This window comes from Phoca vitulina, unplaced genomic scaffold (genome assembly GCF_004348235.1).
Source record: "Phoca vitulina isolate PV1807 unplaced genomic scaffold, GSC_HSeal_1.0 scaffold8, whole genome shotgun sequence".
In the NCBI taxonomy this organism is placed as follows: Eukaryota; Metazoa; Chordata; class Mammalia; order Carnivora; family Phocidae; genus Phoca; species Phoca vitulina.
Genome location: NW_022589711.1, coordinates 21,017,312 through 21,027,472, shown reverse-complemented (window position 1 = coordinate 21,027,472; position 10,161 = coordinate 21,017,312). Strand labels below are relative to the sequence as shown.

At 35.9% G+C, this 10,161-nt stretch overlaps 1 pseudogene across 1 annotated transcript; it reads left to right on the top strand.

The window, feature by feature from the left end:
* The first annotated feature begins 2,035 nt into the window (after positions 1-2,035).
* Positions 2,036-3,818, top strand: LOC116633508 (annotated as a pseudogene). Its single transcript, XR_004299753.1, has one exon. The product of XR_004299753.1 is annotated as an SNW domain-containing protein 1-like (transcript).
* Positions 3,819-10,161: the final 6,343 nt, after the last annotated feature.

Sequence of the window (10,161 nt, the reverse complement as noted above, 5' to 3'; positions counted from 1 at the left end):
CAGGACAGGGCAATCCAGGAGGGCAAGTGATAGCTGGGTCACCACCCCTAAAGAGACAGCAGCAGCCTCTGCTAGACTCATCTATATGCTGTCCACAACAGACTCATTTTAGACCTAAAGATTGAAAGTGTGGAGATGGAGAAACATCTATCGTGCAAATGGATGTCAAAAGAAAGCCAGAGTAGCAATATTTATATTGGACAAAATAAACATTAAAACAAAGACTGTAACAAGAGACAAAGAAGGACAATATATAATAATAAAGGGGAAAATCCAATAAGAAGATATAACAATTATAAATATTTATGCACCCAACATAAAAGAACCCAAATACATAAAACATTTCATACAAATAGAAAGGAACTAATCGAGAATAATACAATAATAGTAAGGGACTTTAACACCCCATTTACATCAATGGACAGATCATCTAAACAGAAAATCAACAAGGAAAAATAACTTTGAATGATGCACTGGAAAAGATGGGTTTAACAGATGTATTCAGAACATTCCATCCTAAAACAGCAGAATACACATTCTTTTCAAGTGCACGTGGAACATGCTCCAGAAGAGATCACATATTAGCCCATTAGACAAGCCTCAACAAATTCAAAAAGAGTGAAATCATACCATGCATCTTTTCTGATCATAATACTATGAAACTAGAAGTTAACCACAAGAAAAAAATCCGGAAAGGCCACAAATACATGGAGGTTAAATAAATGCTACTAAACAATTTATGGGTCAACTATCAAATAAAGGAAGAAATCAAAAACTACATGGAAACAAATGAAAATGAAAATGCAATGGTCCAAAAGCCTCTGGGATGCAGCAAAAGCAGTTGTAGGAAGGAAGTTTATAGCAATATAGGTTTATCTCAAGAAGCAAAAAAACCTCAAACAACCTCACCTGACATGTAAAAGAGCTAGAAAAAGAACAAGTGAAGCCTAAAGCCAGCAGAAGAAAGGAAATAATAAAGATTAAAGCAGAAATAAATCATATAGAAACTAAACAAGCAATAGAATAGATCAATGAAACCAGGAGCTGGTTTGTTGAAAAAAATTAATAAAATTGATAAACTCTAGCCAGAATTATCAAAAAGAGAAAAACCCAAATAAAATCACAACTGAGAGAGGATAAATAACAATTGACACCACAGAAATACAAACAATTATAAGAGAATATTATGTAAAATTATATGCCAACAAATTAGACAACCTAGAAGAAATGGATAAATTCCTAGAAACATATAAACTGCCAAAATTGATCAGAAGAAATAGAAAATTTGAATAGATTGATAACCAGCGAGTAAATTGAATCAGTAATCAAAATGCAAAAGTCCCAACAAACAAAAGTCCAGGACCAGATAGCTTCACAGGCAAATTCTACCAAACATTTAAAGAAGATTTAATATCCATTCTTCTCAAGCTATTACAAAAAATAGAAAAGGAAGGAAAACTTCCAAATTCATTCTATGAGGCCAGCATTATCCTGATGCCAAAACCAGACAAATACACCAATAAAAAAGAGAACCACAAGCCAATATCCCTGATGAACATAGATGCAAAAATCCTCAAAAAATACTAGTAAACCAAATCCAACAATTCACTAAAAAATTCATTCACCACAACCAAATGGGATTTATTCCTGGTTTGCAAGGGTTGTTTTATATTCACAAATCAATCAATCAATGTTACACATCATATCAATAAGAAAAAAGATAAGAAACATATGATTATTTAAAGTAGATGCAGAGGGGCGCCTGGGTGGCTCAGTTGGTTAAGTGACTGCCTTCGGCTTAGGTCATGATCCTGGAGTCCCGGGATCGAGTCCCACATCGGGCTCCCTGCTCAGCGGGGAGTCTGCTTCTCCCTCTGACCCTCCTCCCTCTCATGCTCTCTGTCTCTCATTCTCTCTCTCGCAAAAAAAAAAAAAAAAAAAAAATCTTAAAAAAAAAAATAAAGTAGATGCAGAAAAAGCATTTGACAGAGCAACATCCATTCAAGATAAAAACCCTCGGAAGAAGCAGAAGAAGATGGCACTCACCAGCTTTTTACGTGCACCTATTGAGCTATCTCAGGACCAGCTTGAGGCTGAAGAAAAGGCAAGATCCCAGAGATCATGACAGACCTCACTGGTCTCCTCCCAAAGAGAACCTCCCCCATATGGGTACCGGAAAGGCTGGATACCTTGGTTATTAGAGGATTCTGGAGGTGGAGGTGCTTTTCCAGAGATCCATGTGGCCCAGTATCCACTGGATATGGGGCGAAAGAAAAAAAGGTCAAATGCACTGGCCATTCAGGTGGATGCTGAAGGAAAAATTAAATACGATGCAATTGCTCGGCAAGGACAGTCAAAAGACAAGGTCATTTATAGCAAGTATACTGACCTGGTTCCCAAGGAAGTTATGAATGCAGAGGACCCAGACCTGCAAAGACCTGATGAAGAAGCCATTAAAGAGATAACAGAAAAGACAAGGGTGGCCTTAGAAAAATCTGTATCACAGAAGGTTGCTGTAGCCATGCCAGTTCGAGCTGCTGATAAACTGGCTCCTGTTCAATATATTCGATACACACCATCTCAACAAGGAGTGGCTTTCAACTCTGGAGCTAAACAGAGAGTTATTCAGATGGTGGAAATGCAGAAAGATCCAATGGAGCCTCCAAGGTTCAAGATTAATAAGAAAATTCCCCGAGGACCACCTTCCCCTCCTGCACCTGTCATGCATTCTCCTAGCTGAAAGATGACCGTGAAGGAACAACAAGAGTGGAAGATCCCTCCTTGTATTTCAGACTGGAAAAATGCAAAGGGGTATACAATTCCATTAGACAAACATCTTGCTGCTGATGGAAGAGGCCTGCAGACAGTTCACATCAATGAGAACTTCGCCAAGCTGGCCTAAGCCCTCTATATTGCTGATCGGAAGCCTCGTGAAGTTGTAGAAATGTGTGCTAAAGTAGAGAGAAAGATGGCTCAAAAAGAAAAGGAGAAACATGAAGAGAAACTTAGAGAAATGGCCTAGAAAGCCAGGGAGAGAAGAGCTGGGATCAAAACCCATGTGGAAAAAGAGGATGGGCAGGCACGTGAGAGGGATGAAATCCAGCATGACAGGCGAAAAGAGAGACTGCACAACAGGAATCTTTCCAGGGCAGCTCCTGATAAGAGGTAGTAACCACGAAGAAATGAAAATTGAGATATCAGTGAAGTCATTGCTCTTGACGTGCCCAATCCTCGGATGTCCAATGAAGTTCAGTATGACCAAAGGCTTTTCAACCAGTCCAAGGGTATGGACAGTGGTTTTGCAGGTGGAGAAGATGAAATTTACAACATTTATGATCAAGCCTGGAGAGGTGGTAAAGATATGGCCCAGAGTATTTACAGGCCCAGTAAAAATCTGGACAAGCACATGTATGGTGATGACCTAGAAGCCAGAATAAAGACCAACAGATTTGTTCCCGATAAAGAGTTTTCTGGTTCAGACCGTAGGCAAAGAGGCCGAGAAGGACCAGTTCAGTTTGAGGAAGATCCTTTTGGTTTGGACAAGTTTTTGGAAGAAGCCAAACAGCACGGTGGCTCTAAAAGACCCTCAGATAGCAGCCGCCCCAAGGAACATGAGCATGAAGGCAAGAAGAGGAGGAAGGAGTAGATACACCTCTCTTCAAAGTGAATGAACTTTTATCCATAACCCTAATGATGCAAGTCAGATGGGCAAACACTTTGTAAATGGCCAGGATAAAAACCAAATCTGGGTGTCAGACCCCAGCACTACTTTTTATTATGGGAGTAAGGGGTGGGGGATGGAAAATTCTTTGAACTATTTAGTTTTTTTTAAAGAGTGGGTTGTGTTTGTGCTTCTCCTACCTTTTGGCATTTATAGAACATACTGCCCCACACATGAAATTAAGACCACTTCCTTTTATGTGACATTAGTACTTTGGCATTAATATTTTGTGTAAGAATGACTGCTGATGAATAAAGTTGCCCCAACCACAGGGAGTAGAAGGATGTTCACATACTGGAACTGTCCTGCCAAATGACATTTGCCCCTATTACACTCTGTTTTAGTTTGGAGTGGGGAAAGTAAGCTCTTGCTTGGTGCAACTATTTGTTTCAAATAAAAACATTTAGACAAAAAAAAAAAAAAAAGATAAAAACCCTCAACAAAGTAGGTTTAGAGAGAACATATCTCAATATAATAAAGGCCATATATGAAAAATGTACAAGTAACATCATCCTCAGTTGGAAAAAACCGAAAGCTTCCCCCCAAGGTAAGGAAAGAGACAAGGATAGCCACTCTTACCACTTTTATTCTACATAGTACTGAAAGTCCTAGTCACAGAAATCAGACAATAAAAAGAAATTAAAGGCATCCAAATTGGTAAGGAAGAAGTAAAACTTTCACTATTTGCAGATGACATGATATTATATACAGAAAACCTAAAAGACTTGACCAAAAAATCTACTAGAACTGATAAACAAGTTCAGTAAAGTCTCAGGATACAAAATCAATGTACAGAAATTTGTTGCATTTCTATACACCAATAATAAAGGAGAAAGAGAAACTAATAAAACAATCCCATTTACAGTTTCACCAAAAATAATAAAATACTCAGGAATAAATTAACCAAAGAGGTGAAAGACTTGTCCTCTAAAACCATAAAACATTGATGAAAGAAATGGAAGATGACACAGAAATGGAAAGAAACTCTATGTTCCTGGATTGAAAAAATATTGTTAAAATGTCTATATTACCCAAGCGATCTACACATTTCATGCAATCCCATCAGAATACCAACAGAATTTTTCACAGAACCAGAACAAACAATTCTAAAATTTGTTTGATACCAGAAAAGACCCTGAATAGTCAAAGTAATCTTGAAAGAGAAAAGCAAAGCTGGAGGCATCACAATTCCAGGCTTCAAGTTATAGTACAAAGCTGTAGCACTCTAAACAGTATGGCACTGGCACAAAAATAGACACATAGATTAATAGAACAGAATATAAAACCCAGAAATAAATCCACAATTATATGGTCAATTAATCGTTCACAAAGCAGGAAAGATTATCCAATGGGAAAGGGACAGTCTCTTCAACAAATGGTATTGAGAAAACTGAACAGCAACATGCAAAAAAAAAAAAAAAAAAAAAAAAAACAAAACTGGACCACTTTCTTACACCATACACAAAAATAAATTCAAAAGGATTAGAGACCTAAATGTGAGACCTGAAACCATAAAAATCCTAGAAGAGGACACAGGTAGTAACCTCTTATTGCCCATAGCAACTTTTTTCTAGATATGTCTCCTGAGGTAAGGGAAACAAAACCAAAAACAAATTATTGGGACAATATCCAAAGAAATAGTTTCTGCACAGCAAAGGAAACAATCAACAAAATTAAAAGGCAACCTATGGAATGGGAGAAGATATTTGCAAATGACATATCCAATAAAGTGTTAGTCTCTAAATTATATAAAGAACTTATACAGCTCAACACCCAAAAAACAAATAATCTAATTAAAATATGGATAGAAGACAGAAACAGGTATTTCTCCAAAGATAACAGATGGCCAACAGACATATGAAAAGATGTTCATCACCACTTACCATCATGGAAATGCAAATCAAAGCTATAATGAGATATTACCTCACACCTGTCAGAATGGCTAAAATCAACAATACAAGAAATAGCAGGTGCTGATGAGGCTGTGGAGAAAAAGTAGAAAAAGGACCATTCTTGCACTGTTGGTATGAAGGCAAACTGGTGCAGCCACTGTGGAAAACAGTATGGAGTTTCCTCAAAAAGTTAAATATAGAACTACCTATGTACCAGCAATCACAGTACTGGGTATTTACCTAAAGAACACAAAAACACTAATTCAAAGGGATACATTCAGTTCTATTTTTACAGCAGCATTATTTACAGTAGCCCAGATATGGTAGCAACCCAACTGTCCATCAAATGATGAATGGATAAAGATGGGATACATACACACACACACACACACACACACACACACAATGGAATATTTTTCAACCAAAGAGACCAAAATCTTGCCATTTGCAATGATATGGATGGAGCTAGAGCATAATTCTAAGCAAAATAAATCATCAGAGAAAGACATATGATTTCACTCATATGTGGAATTTAAGAAACAAAACAAAAATGCAAAGGCAAAAGGGAGAGAAACCAAGAAAAATATTCTTAATTATAGAGAACAAATGGATGGTTACCAGAGGGGTGGGAGTGAGTTAATGGGTTAAATAGGTGATGGGGATTAAGGAGTGCATTTTTTGTGATGAGCACCAGGTGATGTATGGAATTGTTGAATCACTATATTGTACACCTGAAACTAATATAACACTATGTTAACTAACTGGAATTAAAATAAAAAGCAAAAAGAAGAGAAGAGAAGAGAAGAGAAGAGAAGAGAAGAGAAGAGAAGAGAAAAAGAAAAAAAATCATTAAAAAAAAAAAAAAAAAGAAAGGGACGGAGGGAGGGAGTGAGAGGGTGGGAGGGAGGCCGGCCTCACAGAGTAGAAAAGTGGTTGCCAGGGGCTTGGGGACAAAAAAAATAGGGAGAGGTTGCTAAAAAGGTACAAACTTTAAGCACTAAGATGAAGAAGGGCTGAGTACTTAATGTATAACCTGGCAACTATACTTGATAACACTGTATTGTACAACTGAAATTTGCTTAAGAGTAGAACTTACTTAAATGTTCACACACACGAAGTTTGGTGATTAATGTATTAACTCACTGGGGGGGAATCCTTTCATAATGAGTATGTGTACCAAATCATCACATTGTGCACTTTAACTATCTTATAATTTTGTCAGTTACAGTGCAATAAAGTTGAAAAAAATAAAAATCACAAAACAGCAACTACAAATGCACACAAACCATGATCTAGACAGTTTAAAATATTAACTTATCCTCCACAGCAAGACAAAAATATAAATAACTCTAAAATCCTGATAAGACATTCACTTTTTTACATAATTAATTTATGACTTAACACTTCTGTGGGTATTTTTGGATGTATAAATTATATTTTCTATTTATTTCCTACCTCCTAAAATATAAATTAAAAATCAAACTCTTAAATAAACTTTTAATAATATTTGTCAAGGGATTGTTCCCAGAGTGTATTTTAAATATTTTAAAAAATAGAAGAAAAAACATACAACTCTCAAGTGTCACCATTAATAAAATTAAATGATGTACCTGCTTAATTTATTGACTGTGTCAAAAATGATTATGATGAACAGAATGAAGGGAAAGAAAACATTATGCAAAGGGTACAACATGAGGAATTCTGAAGAGCTAAATCTGTTTAATATTCATATAACATAAAAAGTAAGGCTGAGTGATAAGAAATAAGAGTCTAAAGACAGCCAGGAAAAACATCATGAAACCATGTCTAATTATAATATTGTCAAATAAATCTATGACACATCACAGAGAATAAAATTTATATTTTTAACATTTTTAAATATTGATTTTGAAATATCTCACTACCCGCTAATAACCTCCATAAAAACATAGACTCAATCTTAAGCATTTTTGTATTTCTTGTGCCCAGCATGAGTCCCAGAATGTAGCTTGATAGTCATTGAATGAAAAAATAAATTAACGAATGAATACATAAATTAATGTGTATTATATGGTTGGTAGAATATTGAAATAGGATTCACGTGGCTGTTATCAATAACCATGAGAAATACTCAGAGAAAAGTAATCTAGATAAAACACAAATTGTCTTTCTTTGGGAATTTTACTCAACCCACTCCAACACTCACCCCTCACCCCCCACACACCCCAGCCACCAATCAGAAAATAATTAATTGCTTAGGCTCTACTCTGGAAATGAAATGGACCCCTGAAATTATTCTAGTTATGTAATTCTGACTTCCGTACTATTGTTCCAGTGAAAAAAAAGCAATTCAAAATCAAATGTGAATTAAATTAGTTCAGGGTGTATTACTTAAATCCTTCAAATCATTAAGATGCTTAAACACAGTAATAGGGGACCCAATCACCTGAATTAGATCTGATTAGAACCTCAAACCTTCCACATGTGAAAGGCAATTGGAGTGACTGATAGCTGTGACAGTTGTGAGACTGAGAAAAACAAAAGTACAGATACAGTAGAATCTTCTCAAACATATGAGCCTACTCAGAGAGAGTATACTTTCTTATTGCCTATTGGTATTTTTCTGTTGAAATTTGAAGTTTTGTTTTGTTTTGTTTTTATAACCAGTCCAAGAAGTTCTCATTCACATTACCACTAAATTTTCCATGGACCCTGGAAAGGGGTCACTTGAGAATGTCACACAACCAGACAAAAAAATTACTCAAGCTGCATAGATGTTCCCTTGTATAAAGAGGCAAGTTGAAAGAAGCAAATATGTAAATATGTTACCTGTAGGACAAAAAAATTAATAATGAGAATATTCTTTCCCCATCAATACATCTCCTTGAAAAGCCATAGAGATGTACTTGCAAGAAATCCAGGTTTTCTAGCAGAACATTAACAACAACAAAAAACAATTTATTTTGCAATCTAAGGCTAGCTTCCTTATTTAAAAATGGCATTTAACTTTCTTATTGAATGCTTTCTTGGTTTTTAAAATATTACACTGTAAATATATGGGAGCTTAGAAATATGATGCCTTTAATAGTTTTTTGCCTTTATGGAGATTTAAGAGAACCTAGACACCCAGCATAGTTTTTCAATCACTTTCAGAATTCCTGTTACAGAAGAGGCACCTCAGTGAGGTTTTCTTCTCCCAAAAGTATTCATAATGAATTTGTTGTGACCATCAGTTAAACCAGTCTCTTCATAAAGCAGTCTGCACATGCAAGCATACTTAGAGGTAAGACAGCTTATTTTTCCAAAGACCCTATTAAATAAAAATGAAATCAAATGATGCCCCAACCATACATTGTATATCACACTCAGTCCACAACTGCACGGATTTTTGCATTTTTTTCATAAGGCAATTCTCACAGTGAACCAATTTTCTAGATACTTTGGTCTTGGCAGCATTCTTTAATTTAAACGTCACTCTGAGTGCATTCTTACACTAAATCTTGACATCATGGATGCCATTAGAAACTAGGAACAAAATATTTCTGCATCCTGAGAGTCATAAACCTGAAAGGATATTTCAGGTAGGTAATTCATTTTTACCTTTCTCATAAGTACTGTATTTTTCCCATAATTAACCCTGAAAGACTCAGGGCTCAGTGGCATATTTAAACATTAGTTCAGAGGTGCTTTGGTGGCTCAGACATCAGATTAATAACGGTCCAAAGATAGATAAAGAAAGAAACAGAATCAAAACTCCTGGGAATCTGAGGGCTATAGGGCATCTATCAAAGTCCTTTTCTTTTTCTGTTTTCTTTCTTTCCTGGATCTCAGAGCTACAGGTACTTTTATATCACAAATAACTTACACTACTTTTATGTCTTGGTGTTTCAGGCAAGTTTCAGTCCGTTCATAGCATTTTTTTTTTCTTCACTGGATTTTATCTTTAAATTAAGATTCTTAAAATACCTCAAAATTTTAATGGAATTCCTTTACCTCACCATTCTTAAAATGAGACAAAATAATGGATTCCTTGAATCTATTCATGGCTTCCTCTTTTTTTTAAGATTTTATTTATTTGAGAGAGAGAGAGACAGCGAGAGAGGGAATACAAACAGGGGGAGTGGGAGAGGGAGAAATAGGCTCCTCACCGAGCAGAGAGCCCGATGTGGTGCTTGATCACAGGACACTGGGATCATGACCTGAGCTGAAGGCAGATGCTTAACACCTGAGCCACCCAGGCACCTCCATGGCTTCCTTTTTTTGACAAATGCTAAACATCAGTCAAATCTATTCAGAAACACAGCTTAGAATACAAATTTAGAAAAACAGTTATCATTGGTTGGGGCAGTGAAAAGTCGCATCAGGTATTAATTACCTTATAATACTAAAACCATGCGGTGCTTCTTCTGCCAAATGTATTTATTAACTTAGTCATTAAGAAAAGTATTTGTAATTATTTGTTTAGAATTGATTTTAAATTGCTTCTGAATCAGGAGTATTCCTCATAGTTACTTTTCCTAGATTTTTCCAGGACAAGGAAATCACATGACGATTTTTAAATTAAAAAAA